The sequence below is a fragment of the Mustelus asterias genome, chromosome 8 (genome assembly GCF_964213995.1).
Source record: "Mustelus asterias chromosome 8, sMusAst1.hap1.1, whole genome shotgun sequence".
NCBI lineage: Eukaryota > Metazoa > Chordata > Chondrichthyes > Carcharhiniformes > Triakidae > Mustelus > Mustelus asterias.
The window spans coordinates 111,022,836-111,039,504 of record NC_135808.1 but is presented as its reverse complement, the minus strand read 5'-3'; positions in this window follow the sequence as shown (position 1 = coordinate 111,039,504).

The following is a 16,669-nucleotide window of genomic DNA, read 5'->3' as shown; positions in this document are numbered from 1 at the left end:
CAGATGAATATGTTGGGGGGGAGGGGGGTAGATGAGTGGGAGAGAGGTAGAAAAAGGGGAAATAAAATAGGGGGAAAGAAAAATAAAGACAATAAAGAAATAAAAGGTAGAGAACAGTTAAAATTAAAATGAAGTGAAAATAAAGGGGTCGAAGTGGGGTAGAGCTAATCATCTGAAGTTGTTGAATTCGATGTTGAGACCGGAAGGCTGTAAAGTGCCTAGCTGGAAGATGAGATGCTGTTCCTCCAGTTTGCGTTGAGCTTCACTGGAACATTGCAGCAAGCCAAGGACAGACATGTGGGCATGGGAGCAGGATCGTGTGTTAAAATGGCAAGCAACCGGAAGATCAGGGTCCTGATTGAACACAGACTGTAGGTGCTCAGCAAAACGATCACCCAGTCTACGCTTGGTCCCTCTGATATAGAGGAGACCACATTGGGAGCAGAGAATGCAATAGAACAAATTGAAAGAGGTGTAAGTGAAACCCTGCTTAACCTGGAATGAGTGTTTTGGAACTTGGATGGTGAGGATAGAGAAATAAGGGGGCCCATTGTTATGCCAGCCAAAAAAAAATGCCACAAGCCTAATCCTACTTTCCAGCATTTGGTCCATAGTTCTGCAGGTTATGGTATTTGAGTGTCTAAAGAAGACTAGAAAATTATCACGAGTGCCTCTGCAATTTCCACTGTCACTTGCTTCGCACCCTTGGATGCATCTCATTCAGTCCTGGTAGCCTATCAATTTTAAATAAATATTGCCTTTCTAATATCTCCTTCTGCTCAATTGTGAAATATTTTAGAGTACCAGTTACCGCCACTCACAACTCAGCCTGGATAAAAGCAAATTGCTGCGGATGCTGGAATCTGAGGCCAAAAGAGAAAATGCTGGAAAATCTCAGCAGGTCTGGCAGCATCTGTAAGGAGAGAAAAGAGCTGATGTTTCGAGTCCAGATGATCCTTTGTCAAAGCCTGGGTAGCATCTTCTTCCTTTGTAAAGGCAGATGAACAGTACTCATCTGCTATTTTTACTGCCTTCATGTGCAAAGTCCTCTTTTTTATCCCTAATCAGCCCAACTCTTTCTTTAAACCTTCTTTTATTGTTCATATGCTTATAGAAGATCTTGGGATTTCCTTTTATATTAGCTGCCAGTCTCTTTTCATGCTCTCTCCTTGCTTCTCTTATTAGTTTTTTCACTTCTCCTCTGGTCCTTATGTTCAGCCTGATTCTCCATTGTATTTTCCACCTGACATCTGTTATACATACATTTCTTCCTTTTCATCTTCACCTCTTTCTCTCTGGTCATCCGGGGTGCTCTGAATTTATTTGTCCTACCTTTCCCCTTCAAGAGAATTTAGTTTGACATTGCTTGAAATACTTTCTCTTTGAAGGTAACCAATTGTTTAGTCACTGTCTTATCTGCCAACATTTGATTCCAACTCATTCAACTCAGATACATTCTCATCGCATTGAAGTACACTTTCCCCTAATTAATTATCCCTGCTCTGGATTGCTCCTTGTCCTTATCCATGGCCAACCTAAACCTTATGATACAATGGTCACTGTCCCTAAATGCTCTCTCACTGCTATTTGATCCCACTTGTGTCAGCTCATTCCCCACAACCAGATCCAACAGCCTTCTTGTTGGACCGGAAACATATTGCTGTAGGAAGTTATCCCCAATACATTCCAGGAACTCTCAATCCCCCTTGCCCCTTTGCACTATTCCTATCCCAGTCTAAATTTAGATAATTGAAGCCCCCATTATAAATACTCCATATTTCTTGCACCTCTCTGTAATTTATTTGCAAATTTGTTTCTCTATGCCCCCTCCACTAGTTGGTGGTCTATATACTTCACAAATTAATATTATTGCACCTTTTTTATTCCTCACCCTTAACCAGAAAGATTCCTTCCTTAGATAAAAGCAAATTACTGCGGATGCTGGAATCTGAAACCGAAAGAGAAAATGCTGGAAAATCTCAGCAGGTCTGGCAGCATCTGCAGGGAGAGAAAAAAGCTGACGTTTCGAGTCCAGATGCTGCCAGACCTGCTGAGATTTTCCAGCATTTTCCCCTTTGGTTTCAGATTCCTTCCTTAGCCCTGACTGGAATGTCCTTTCCCACCAGAACTGTAATGTCATCTTTAATCAATACCGCCACTCCACACCCTTTCTTCTTTTCCTGTCTCTCCTAAACGCCTGAACCAAGAGCTATTTAACACCCAGTCCTGCCCTTCTTTGAACCAGGTCTCTGTTATAGCAATATCATAATTCCATTTTTCAACCTGTACCTGTAGTTCACCAATCTTATTAACCACACTCTAGATGCATATACATGCATGATTTAGGCTTTTTAGCTTTCCTCCTCACTTGACCTCAGCCTACTGACTTACAATTCCCACTCCAGTTCTCTTCCCACATCTAGTGGTGCATGAAGGCAGACTGTTGTCTGTATTCATAGCTAGTAATTCCCAGAACAAATCGTTAGTCTGCCCACGAGTTTACAGCTTCAGGGGTGCCACTCCACATGAAACATGACTGACCTGGAGTCCGTCCCACTCTTACCGTCAACCGGTGACGTGTTTGGAAAGATTTTGCTGGTTGACACACTCACCCTATTTGGCCGTGTTATGAACGCACCTTCCTTGACCCTTCACACTTCTCTAATTCCCAGTTTTCTCTTCTCTCTGAATTTCCCCTCAGGTTCCCATCACCCTGACAATCTTGTTTAAACCCTCCCCAGGAGCACGAGCAAATTTCCCTGCAAGGACATTATTCCCAGTCCTGTTATAAACTGTTCTTCTTGTACACGTCCCATCTGCCCCAGAACTGGTCCCAGTGGGGATAATTGAGGTAGAGTCCAGTGCATCCATTAAGGGAAAAGCAAATAAATGTAGAAAGAAATTAACTCAGAGCAAATTAGTGAGATTACTGTTGGATTGTTGTAGCAAAGAATCCAGCACAACCTGTGAATGGTCTCCATAGTTTCTCCCCTTAAGCTACTCTTACATCCATGTTGCACCTGGGGGCGGGATTTCCCTCCCTCCACGGTAAGTCCATAGCAGGGGGTGGCCATTGGCAGGAACGGAAGATCCCGCTGGCAGTAACAGTGTTAACAACGTGGAAATATTTGCAGGACTGAAAATTCTGGTTGTTTTTTATCATTAGTATTATATTCAAATCAAGCAAAGTTATGGGGATGAGTTTCTGGAAGGATTTTGCTCGTCTGCCGTTACTGGAAATCCTGAAAAAATGCTTTTGGGCTTTCCAGGATTCTGCAGCTCTTCTGCTGAAGTTACAGCAATTAAGGCAGAGAAGCTCCATGGAAATTTACCCCCACTAGAACAGCAACTTATACTCTTTTAATAAAATCAAAAATCAGTACATTAAACGTGTACTGCGCACTGATCAGGGCCAATCTACCTAACTTGCACATCTTTGGACTGTGGGAGGTAATCACAGGGGGGAGTGGGGGTAATAGCGACAGGCCCTGGTGGGGCACTGTAACTGAAACAGAACATCGAAGGGAAACTTAATTCAAATTAAAATGTCATTCCCAGGGTTGACGATGCACCCTGCCTTGCAATGCCCACTGGGCGCAGAAGGCCTGTAGCGTAAACGGCAGCTGATATTTCCAAAAAAGCATTTGACAGACTTCTGGCCAAAAGGCTCAAAGCTTTATGCATCTCAGGTTAAACCTTGGGATTAGTCAAGAAATTGGCTAAAGGTCAGAAAACAGCAGTCATTTTGACAGGAAGAGGAGCACAGAGTGAAGTGCCCAAAGGATTGATGTTTGGATACTTACTTTAATTAACATAAATGATTGACTCAAACCCAATTTGCAAATGATCCTAAACAAGGAGAGTTTGTTCAATTCAATTAATTGATTCAATTAAATAAATGGGGAATAAGAAGGATTTCCATTCCATGCTCTGCCTGCAGGCAGGTCCGAGACTCATTGTTGATGTTTCAACCTGAGCTGTTTTCTTGGCATTTTCTGTTTGTTATTCTCAGGGGAAGGGTAAGGAGGCACATCCCAAATCTACCTCAGCCAGGACAGGAATTAAACCTGTTCTGCTGAAATTATTCTGAGCCACATACTCTCTGACTGAAATTACTGGCCAATGCACTATCAGTAACAGTGACCATGCAAGTAACAGATTGTCATAAAGCCTTCTGGACTCAACATTGAGTTCAACAACTTCAAGATATGAATTCCCTCCTCCACCTTGAACCACCCCTCTCCCTTTTAAATCCCTATTTGTTGGCCAAACACTACCCACCCTGTCTCCGACCTTCCCCACAGGGCCATCTGTCACTTGTTCTTATGTTTTGCTTTCACAAAACGCTGACCTTTGTTCTGCTATTAACACATTCTACTATCTTACCTTTATGCTACCACCAGCACCTTTTGTTAGTCTTTAAGACTATCATTAATACTCCCTGTTGAGTTGTGTCCATAACATCCTCGGGGCGGCACGGTGGCACAGTGGTCAGCACTTCTGCCTCACAGCGCCAGGAACCCAGGTTCAATTCCGGCCTCAGGTCACTGTCTCTGAGGAGTTTGCATGAGTTTCCTCTGGGTGCTCTGGTTTCCTCCCACAATCCAAATATGTGCGGGTTAGGTTGATTGACCATGATAAATTGCCCCTTAGTATCAGGAGGATTAGGAGGGTAAGTATGTGGGGTTACGGCGATAGGGCAGGACCTGGGTGGGATTGTTGTCAGTGCAGGCTCAATGGGCCAAAATGGCCTCCTTCTGCACAGTAGATTCTATGATTCTATAAATCTCTCCCAGTTCCCACCGAACCCTGATTTTTTACTCTGATCCACCTGCTCCACCCTCTCATATACAGAGTAAAATCCATGACATTTCTCCCTATCTTTTGTTCTGAAGAATAATGCTCTGCACTTGAAATGAGCAGTTTCTCTCTCCACAGATGCTACCAGACATGCCGAATTTTTCCACCATTTCAACTTTCCAGCATCTGCAGTATTTTGCTTTTATATTATTGTCATAAAAATCCATCTGGTTCACTAATGTCCTATAATAAAAAAGCAAATCTGTTGCTTACCTGTCTGGCCAACATGTGACTCCAGACCTATAGCAATGCGGGCAGGAAGGTGGAGATAAAGCTGAGATGAGATTGGCCATGATTGTATTGAATGGCAGGGCACGCTTGAGGGGCTGAATTGCCTACTTTTCATTCTTATTTTCTTCTGTAGTTTACTGTAACCGGGCCTCTGCAAAGTCACTCAGTTGTATTGAAGGGCTATGAGAAAGACCAATATGAATAAAATTGGACGGCCCAACAAGCATCAATGAGGCACCAGATAGAACAAAGGCACACCCTGCCCAGGTGACCCTGCAAAGCCCTGTACACAATCGCTTAGGGATTTTGGACAAAATTGGGACAGCTGTCCCACAGAATAGTTCAGCAACAGTCTGCCATAGATGTACTCAACAAATGTTACTTTACAGCTATGTGCCAGGTTGCTCTATTTCCACCCCTGGGTATGTCCTGTCCACAGTAAGAAGTCTCACAACACCAGGTTAAAGTTCAACAGGTTTATTTGGTAGCAAATACCATAAGCTTTCGGAGCGCTGCTCCTTCGTCAGATGGAGTGGAAATGTGCTCTCAAACAGTGCACAGAGACACAGAAATCAAGTTACAGAATACTGATTAGAATGCGAATCCCTACAGTCAGCCAAGTCTTAAAGGTACAGACAATGTGGGTGGCATGTGGGTGGCAATATGTCCTGTCCCACCTGAGGTGTTGGCACCGTGGTATACAATCAGGAATGGTGACCCTGGAAGTCCTCAACATTGACTTTGGGTCCCTTGTCATTGCATCAAACATGAGCGAGGAAATTTACTGCTGATTGCTACCTACCACCCTTCCTCCACTGATGAATTAGTATTCCCCCACGTTGAATATCACTTGATAATGTTACGATCTCAGCTGATGTTAATACTGGAGAAGTTAGAATCCAGAGTGAAACCTGGCTTGGTCGATCCTAACTTTATTTTTGTTTAGAAACTGTGGAGGTCAGTTACTGAACACATTCGCAAGAGTCTGTCAGCATTCTTTAAAATGTTTATCAAACAAGAAAACAATGAATTATATTACACTAGACAACATGTTGGAAAGATTGCAATACAAATCCCAGAAACTGATTCAAACTCACACTATTCCTTTTATCCCAGCGAAACCTAAAGGCACAAAACCCTAGTGAAACTTTTTCACTATCTTAACATCAAGGGTTCTTGTGGCGGTAACTGGTACACTAAAATATTTGGGGTAGCTCAGTGTCAAGCAGTTTTCTTCTGGCAGACTTCTGAGCATTTACTAGCTGTTTTTTTTCAGCTGGTATCTCTCCCTGAGTCACCCAAAATCCATACGCTAAACTCAGTATTACCTCACCTTCAGAGCAAACACAAGTTCCCCAAACTCATGTTTGCTTTGAAGGTGAGGTAATACTGAGTTTAGCGTATGGATTTTGGGTGTCTCAGGGAGAGATACCAGCTGGAAAAAAAACAGCTAGTAAATGCTCAGAAGCAGACTTGCAGAATTTTTTATTAGAGGGATTAGCTCTTTTGCTAGCCATCTCTGGTATGCACCAAATAACTGAAAGCCCTTTTGTATTTCCTTGTTTCTCTGTGTGTCTCGCACCCTTACTACTAGGCCACAAAAGTTTTTTTCCTACGTTATCAGCACAGGCTTGGAGGGCCAAAGGGCCTGTTCTGGTGCTGTACTTTTCTTTGTTCTTATTATGTACTTTTTAAATTCCAGAAGCTGGGTATTCTGGGGTGAGTGACTTCCTAACCCCCCAAAGTCTTCCCACCATCTATAAGACACAAGTTGGGAGTGTGATGGAATCCTCTCCTGTTGCCTGGATGAGTACAGCTCTAACATACCGGAAGTTCAACATTGTCTCAGACAAAGCAGCCAGCTAAATTGATATGCCAGTTTGAACCTCCCTGGTAGCAACCTTGCCCGTGATGGGTGAATATTGGCGACAGCTGTTGATTTGGCAGTGGTGTGTAGTCAATAATATTGGATTAAGGCACTAATGACAGATAAGTGCAAAACTTCACAAGGATCCTCCCAGCATTGGAGGGGACTCCCACTAAATGTTGAGCCCCAGATCTCTGTGAAGGTGGCCTCTAGATGGCAGGCTGAATGGGACTGCATGTTCCAATGATGGGACCGAGGGATAGGAATGCCACACTGGTAATCTAATCAATTCCTCCAGAGGGTTTTCTCCTCCACTTTGACATCCCTACTGCATTGGGAACACTTTATTTTTGAAATGATAAGCATGCTTCCAAGGGTGTCTCCATTTTGAGGCATGCTCACAAGCTCCTTTCTGCCTCAGGAACCCCGCTCCCACAACACAATCCTCTTTAATTGGATGGAAGACATGGAGTTGGTCAATTAGGAGGTTGTCTCCCAGAAGATCATGCTGGAGTGCGTACAGTCATTCCATGCAGTGTCAGGATCTGGAATATATTCCATCAACACAAGATTCTGACACCCTCCCACCCCCACATTAACCCCAGCCAGCATCTCAAAGGTGAGATCCCTCCACCAACTATGCAGCATGACAGCAAAATGTAACATCCACAAGATTGTGATGTTAGTGTACCTTTAAGAAATGTTTTTTTAAAAAATCATGTTATCTGCAGCTGTAATAGCTTTGGATTATTTTATTGTTGCTGGGCTGTCTGGAGAAGTCCTTTTATTGCTGCTTCAATGGTTTAAATGGGGTTTTGTTTATTTTTACTCTGGGATCTTTTATGACCTTGTATTGTGAGGGGGAAGATTGGTTGGCAAGTCAAAGTCAGATGGTTTCCCGCCCAGAAGAATTCAGGGACTTGCTTTCAGTTTTAGTTTAGAAGGGGGTGGACATCAAGCTGAAAAGAATTGTTTCTCTCTCTCTCCCTGTTTTTTGGAAATTCTGCTATTAGTTGGAAGCAAGGTTTCTGGCCTCCCTGGAGTGGAAAATCTGCTGTTGATGGTTGGCTTGCCTAGAGTTTTCCTCTCCCTGGTGTTTTGGGAAGCTGTTCTGACTCCAAGCTTGTTTGTGTGTACCTCAGAGAGCTGCAGCATTCAACCAAAGGACTAAGTTTCAGCATCACATGAGCATTTGTATTTTCTGTGCTAAACATGTGGCAAGTGCTTTGTTGATGGGATTTAGTTGGTTGGAACAGTATCTAGCTGTTAAGACTTATACAATATTATGGGTTCTTTTATAATTGGTAAAAATTATTGCTAATTTTTTTTCTATATATGTTAACTGTATACTTAATAAACTTTATTTGATAAAAGCCCCTTAGTGGGTCAGTTGAATCATACCTGAAGTGAAATATCTCATGCTTATCCTAGCCAAATTCAAATTGCAAAACCTATGATCCAGGTGGACTTCATAAAACACTTTGGAGTTTCTTACCTGAATTATAACAAGATGCACTGCAGCAACTGGGAAGTCTTCTTTAACAGCACCTCCCAGACCCCTGGTTGCAACTGTTACTACCTAGAAGGACAAGGGCAGCAAGAATATGGGAAAACTCAAAATTCTTCTCAAAGTCACTTATCATCTTAAAATAGAAATATGTTGTCACTCCTTCACCATTGCTGGTTTAAAACCCTGAAACTGTCTACCCAAAAGTACTACAGGGGGCATTTGGACCACACAGATTGCAAAAGTTCAAGAAGGCAGCTCACCATGGCTTTCCTTTGGGCAATTAGAGATGGGCATTGAATGGGGCTATTTTGTCTTGCAGGGTGTTAGACATTTTGAGTGTTCTTGGAGCTGCATTCATGCAGGTAAGAGGTGTGTGTTCCACCATACATCTGACTAGTTTCTTGTAAGTGATGGGAAAAATTTGGGAAGTTTGGAAAGTGCTGTCCTTGACAGGTTGCTGCAGTGCATCTTGTGGATGATACATTTTGCTGCCATGCTGCACAGTTGGTGGAGGGAGCACACGTTCAAGATGATGTGTGGGTATGTGTGGGGAGTACATGTGGGGGTTCCAAATCTTGTGCTGATGGAATATTTTCAGGAGTTGAACTGATTCCAGATCCTGCCACACAATATCCAGCTTCTGACTTGCTCTTGTTGCCAGTAAAGCCCACTATAGGAGTGCCTTCTTTTTAAAGCCCCCCTCTTTCAAAGCTTTCAATTAAAAATGTTTATTCTCCTGCTTTATTTTTTGTCTTGCCTTTGTCTTTCCCTATCTCATTAACTACTCCAGCCCTACAGCAGCCCAACCCCAAGACCAGGTACCCCCAGTAATCTCCATTCTTCAACCGTGACCTCTGGTGCTCCTCCTCCTTCCTTTGCCCACCATTGGCTGCCAAGCCTTCAGCCATTTTAACTCCAAGCTGTGGGGTGTCCTGTTTAAACCTCCCAACTTCTCACTCTTCCTTTAAAATACTCCTTAACAACCCACTTTTTTTATCCAAGGCTTTTGTGATCCCTCCTAATATCTCCTCCTTTGACATGACACCTGGTGTGGAAAGATAATGGCTGAAATGTCATGGCCATTCATGCCTGTGGGATTTTCCCATTCTGCTGCAGTGAACGGAGATTTGGTTGGGCGTCAAATTCTCCGACTTCACTGCAGCTGCGGCGTGGTGTGAACAGCCAGTAAGTAGACAAATAGTTGAAGGAGCTTGGCGAAGAAATATCATAGAATTGTTACAGTGCAGAAGGAGGCCATTTGGTCCACCATGACTGCACCAGCCCTCCAAACGAGCATCATGGTTTAGTGCCATTACCCTGTCTTTTCTCCGTACCCTGCACATTGTTTCTATTCAAATAATCATCTAATTCCCTCTTGAATGCCTCGATTGATCCCGCCTGCACCACACCTCCAGGCAGAGCATTCCAAACCACTCACTGTGTGAAAAATATGCTTGAGATGTGCGACTGAGGGGCAACATATACCTTCAGTCACCTTCACGTTGCTGCGACTTCAGATTTTTAGAAGATTGAAGCATTGAGTGAATAGTGTGGAAGCTGCATTGCAGATGTGGTAGTGTATTGTCAATTGTGTGCTGAGTGTGTGCATTGTTCATTATGTGCTCCCATCTCAAGGCCCTCCTCAAGGACACTTAGGAATGAACAACAAATGCTGGCCTTACTTACCTCCCATGAAAGAAGATGTATTTAAAGAAATACACTGAAGGGAGCTCATTAACCCGATTGCCAACATTCGCGCTATATTCTGGCTCTCAAAGATTAACAATTTGCTCACGTCTCCCTTTCCCAGTAAAATCTCAAGCCTCTTTTCATCAGACAAGACAGTTCCGGGAGCTCCTCAAGTCATACTGCCTGCTAACACAGCCTCCACATATTGCTTGCTCTTGTTAAGAATACAGTGGCCCTTCCAGAAGGTCTGCAATCCTGATTCTCCACCTTCAGGGAGGTGATGGCCTAGTGGTGTTATCGCCAGACTACTAATCCAGAAACTCAGCTAATGGGGACCCAGGTTCAAATCCCACTTCGGTAGATGGTGTAATTTGAATTCAATAAAAAAAATTTGGAATTAAGAATCTACTGATGACCATTGTCGGAAAAACCCTTCTGGTTCACTAATGTCCTTTAGGGAAGGAAATTTGCCATCCTTCCCCGGTCTGGCCTACATGTGATTCTATAGCCACAGCAATGTGGTTGATTCTCAATTGCACTCCAAGAGCAACTAGGGATGGGCAATAAATGCTGACCAGCCAACGACACCCATGTCCCACGAGTGAATAAAAGAAAGTCGGTGATATAACATTTTCTGTGCATGAGAAAACCATGCAGGGAATTTATTTAAGTTATGTAAAGGGATGAATCCTGTGGAATCCGACGTGATCTGACCATTACCCCATGGCACAGGAATAGTCTCCGTTACGCCACAAAATATATACAGTATTTATATTTGAAATGGTGCAGAAAAGGGTAAGAAGACCAGTTTTGAAGTATGACAGGGTTAATAATGTTGGCAGAGTATGTCTGACAAGATTGCTGTTGTGTATGACATTGTTTTACAGAGCCGTGAACATTAGGAAGGCTGTTGCTTTAAATCAGCAAAGGATTTCCATGCTCATGTACAGAGAGGAGAAATGTAACTTCCTGACAAGTGTAGCATATGGTTTGAACCTCAGAGCTCAAGCTATATGAAATTAATAAACCATTGTGAATAAAATATTTATTTGCATCTACGGCTCAGGAGAGAATAGCTGATTTATTGCGGAAAAAAAAGTCACAAAGACTCACTGAGCCAACCAAATTCCACTGCAAAATGGAATTACATCCCCAGATGTAATCAGATCACGATAGGCTCTTCAAATAAAACACTCTGCTAACATCTCAGTTTCCACCATTCAGCATTTCCTATCCATCAATTATATAACTCCAACCAAATTCGGGTGGCCCGGTGGCACAGCGGTTAGCACTGCTGCCTCACAGCTCTGGGTTCAATTCCGGTCTTGGGTGACTGTCTGTGTGGCGTTTGCATGTTCTCCCCATGTCTGCGTGGACTTCCTCTGGGTGCTCTGGTTTCCTCCCATGGTCCAAAGATGTGCAGGTTAGATGCATTGGCCATGCTAAATTGTCCCTTAGCGTCCAAAGATATGTAGGTTAGCTGAATTAGCGGGGTAAATGTGCAGGGTTACACGGATAGGGCCTGGGGAAGATACTCTGTCAGAGAGTCAGCGCAGACTCAATGGGCCGAATGGCCTCCTTCTGCACTGTCGGGATTCTATGATTCTAAACTTTAGAAAAACGCTATCACATGTTGCTTTAAGGAATCTATATTCTGTCGTTCTTAGGGATGATATAAAGTACACAACCAACTGATCTAAATGCTGGTAAAAAGCTTTGGAGGAGCTCATCAGCCCTTTGAAGATCCAGAGTGGAAACTATTTAGATCTGTGGCATTTGGAACTTGCTGATCAAAGATCATACCAGATGAAGCCATTTGTTCTGCTCAACGTGTTCTGTATTGAAAGTTACAATGTGGAGATGCTGGCGTTGGGCTGGGGTAAACTCTTACTTGAAAGTTACACACAGTTTTCTTCAAAGTAAAACTAAGGTAACAAAATAAAAGACTTTGGTGGGAACTGCTTCCTCATTTCTAATTTTCCTTTCCTCTCCAAAGTTTGAAATGTTCCAATTAGGTTTTGGCTCGAACTGAAATGACTCCAATCAAATTCACAAATGTCATCCTCTGTGATTACCAGTAAAATGCACAATCCCTCTTTATCCTTCTAAATTTATCTCCTGCCTTTGACATTTTCAACCACACCTTCCTTTTCCATTAACCATTTCCAGAAATGGTTCCTTTCCCTACCCCTGTAATGTTAACTTTGGAATCCCCAAGATCTATGCTTGGCCCCCTACTTTCAAAGAACACGAACAAAAAAAAGAACAGCACAGGAACCGGCCTTTCAGCCCTCCAAGCCTGTGCTGAACATGATGCACTAACTAAACTAAAGGAAAAACTTTCTTTCTCGGTTCATATCTCTCTATTCCCTCCCTATTCATGTACCCCCCATCCAGATGCCTCGTAAATGGTGCTAATGTGAGTGCTTCCACCACCTCCTCTGGCAGCACGTTCCAGGCACCCACCACTCTCTGCGTGAAACCTTTCCCCCCGCACATCTTCCTTAAATTTTCCCCCTCTCACCTTGAACCTGTACCCCCTTGTAATTGACACCTCCACCCTTGGAAAAAGCCTCTGTCTATCCACCCTGTCTATGCCACTCATAATTTTGTAGACCTCTATCAGGTCTGCCCTCAGCCTCTGTCTTTCTAGTGAAAACAATCCTAGTTTATTCAACCTCTCCTCACTGTCAACACCCTTTAGACCAGGCAACATCCTAGTGAACCTTCTTTGCACTCTCTCCAAAGCTTCCACATCCTTCTGGTAGTGTGGTGACCAGAACTGCACACAATACTCCAAATGCAGCCTAACCAAGGTTTTATATAGCTGCAGCATGATTTCCCAACTCTTGTATTCAATGCCTCAGCCGATGAAGGCAAGCATGCCATATGCCTTCTTAATCACCTTGGCCACCTGTGTTGCCACTTTTCGGGAACTGTGGACCTGCACACCCAGATCCCTCTGTATGTTAATGTTCCTAAGGGTTCTGCCATTTGCAGTGTAATTCACACCTAAATTTGATCCTCCAAAATGCATCACCTCACATTTGTCCGGATTAAACTCCATCTGCCATTTCTGTGCCCAAGTCTCCAATCTATCTATATCCTCTTATATCTTCTGACAATCCCTGGCACTTTTCATCTCCTTTATTTATATGCCCTCCTTTGGTAACATATTCCAAAGACAGGAGGTTATCATCCACGTGTATGCTGAAGACACTCGACTCTACCTCTCCCTCACTTCCCTTAACTGCTGCATTGCCTCTAGGCCGCTTGTTCAATCCTGGGTTAGCCAGAGTATGCTTCATTTAATCATTCCGGTGACCAAAGCCATTGTCTTTGTCCCACCCACAGAAGCCATACCTTGCCACTGATTCCATCCCCTCTCGACCACATGTGCTGAACTATTTGATGTCATAATTCTCCTCGTGTTATCTTCTGTCCCTGTATCTCCTCCATCGCAAGATTGTCTTCTACCATTTCCAACAAATCATCCATTTCCATCCCAAAATCATCAGTCATACCTCTACCCATCTCCAGCATTGATTCGTTTCCCAAGTTCATGCATCATTTCTCTGCTTACTGATCTACATTGGCTCTCAGTCTCATGGTGCATCAATTCCGGAGCTTTCTGACCATTCATACCGGTGGGATCTTCCAGTCCCGCATACAGCACGCCCCCGCTGTAGGTTTCACGGTGGCAAGGGTGCATTCAATGGAAAATCCCATTGATAATAGTGGGGCCAGAAGATCCTGCAGCTGGCCAATGGCGGGGTGCCTCTCGCCATTGTGATATTGCGCGTTAATTCCCGTCCAACGTATTTAATTCCTTTCCTGGCCTTGACCCTCTCTATTTCAGAGACTTTCTCCAGCCTAACACTCCTTCAAGAACTCTGTGTTCAAATCTGGCCTCGTGCATTCCTCATTCACTCCGCCCTATCATTAGAAGCAATGTTTAAGTTTAGGCTTATTTATTAGTGCCACAAGTAGGCTTACATTAGCACTGCAATAAAGTTACTGTTAAAATCACCTAGTCGCCACACTCCAGTGCCTGTTCGGGGACACTAAGGGAGAATTTAGCATGGCCAATGCACCTAACCAACATGTCTTTTGGACTGTGGGGGGAAACCGGAGCACCCGGAGGAAACCCATGCAGACACAGGGAGAACGTGCAGACTCTGCACAGACAGTGACCCAAGCTGGGAATTGAACCCAGGCACTGTGAGGCAGCAGTGCTAACCATTTGTGCCACAGTGTCGCTCAGTGTCTTCAGTTGCCCAGGATCTGAGTGCTGCAATTCCATCCCTAAACCTCTCTGCTTTGCCATCACGTGGTTCCTTTAAGACAAATTCCATTGTATCACCTTCAAAATCACATTTGGAATATAGATAAATAAAAACAATTCTAAACTTGGCCATAAACCGTTCTTCATAATCTTACAACGACGTGAGGAGGCGTGAAATGTCTCTCCTATTCTACCACTCCAGGTCTGACCATAACAGTTCTTTTGTGAATATTATGAGGATAAAGAATTTAATTGAATGTCTGTGCTTAACCATTTACATGCTGATTTCAAAGATTTCTTCGGGTAAGCATTCTCCAAGGCGGCCTTCACGACACATGACAGCGCAGAGTCGCTGAGCAGAGACTGATAGCCAAGTTCCGCACACATGAGGACGGCCTCAACCGGGATCTTGGGTTCATGTCACACTATCGGTAACCCCCACAGCTTGCCTCCTGGACTTGCAGAATCTCAGTGGCTGTCCTGTCTGGGGACAATACACATTTCTTCAACCTGTGCCTAATGCTCCCTCCACTCACATTGTCTGTATCTTTAAGACTTGATTAGCTGTAGAGATTCGCATTCTAATCAGTATTCTGTAACTTGATTTTGTGTCTCTGTATGCCCTGTTTGAGAGCAGATATCCACTCCATCTGACGAAGGAGCAGGGCTCCAAAAGCTAATGGCATTTGCTACCAAATAAACCTGTTGGACTTTAACCTGGTGTTGTTAAAACTCTTACTGGATTTCAAAGAAACCAGTCTGACAGGTGTCTTTGAGTTTAAAACACAAAGTCATGAGCTTTTTCATTGAGATAAAAAAGCCCACCCAGATAAAGATATAAAGGTGTTTAAAACGGTAAACCTATGTCCCATCCTTTGCAATACACACACACCACATGCACACAAGTTATGCAGTAATAGGTTACTTTTTAGCCAAATTAAAATTCAATGATAGATGGCAAAAATAGAGAGTTCACTGTTTTTGAGATCTTTGCTTCTATCTGTGGCAAAAGTTTCCACAGTGCTCCAGACCTTTCAGTGGAGTTGAAGCCAAAGTAAACTGCAATTTCTGGAGACAATCTCTTTTGTCTGTCTTTTCTAAAAGTCAATGATTTTTGCACTTGATATTCCTTGAGATGGAAATTCTCTATCTCTGTGCTGGATTCCAAACAGTAATAGAGATTGGTTTTGAAATATGGAGGGGAGAGAGAGAAAGGGTTAATACTCTATTGGCAAATTTCTTCCAGACTTATCCTGGCAATAAAAATAGTTCAAAATGGTTGTTCTGGTCACATGATCTCTTTCCTCACAATGGTTTCAGAAGGTAATTGATCAGCTCATGTCTGCACAGACTTGGGTATCATGTCCTAGGTCATAAGATTCTGCATTATCCCAACCTTTAACTCCTGAATGATCCATCTCCAACTTGATGGGATAGGAAGGATAGCTTCCATATAGCTACTGTCCATATAGACATTCTGCCTCTGCTTGAAAGGTAGCTTTATAGAAATGCAAATAGTGAAGAACAGTACGGTTTCTGTTCATCTTTTGAAGCAATTCTTGACATCAGCAGGTGTGAAATTGCATAGGAGGTTGTTTTGTCATGTCCTAATTGTAATTTACATTGGAACCTTCCTGAAACAGGTCAATTTGTAATACTAGACATCCAGTGACTTGTGGCAGCTATCTTCAATCAATGTCTTTGCTTGTTCTTATAATCCCTTTTAAAGCCGATAAACATATATTTGAACAGCCAATGGAATTAAAGATTAATATCGGGCTTGAGTCAGGAAGGTTCAGTGAGACAGGCATGGAAGAAATGTGGTAGGTAAATCTGATACTGATTGTCCGTCTGAGGAAGTTACAGCCTGATAAAGCACTAGGTTCAGATGGCATGTGCATACTCAAGGAAACTAGGGAGGAAACAGCAAAGGAATTAGTTTCTGTATATAAAAGTTCCGTAGAAGAGGGGTTCATGCCAGTGAACTGGTGGAGAGCTATATATAAAACAGGAGACAGAAGAAAAACATGAAACCATAGACCCATCAGCATAATGTTGATGATAGGAGATATGCTGGAATCTAGACTAAAAGAACTAACAAAAGAGCAGAGGCAGATATTATGATAAAACAAAATAGTGAGCATGGAATCTGAAAGGCCATGGCATGCTTAATTACCTGACAGAATTATTTGAAGGGTAATACAGTAAATGCTACATAGCAGGATTT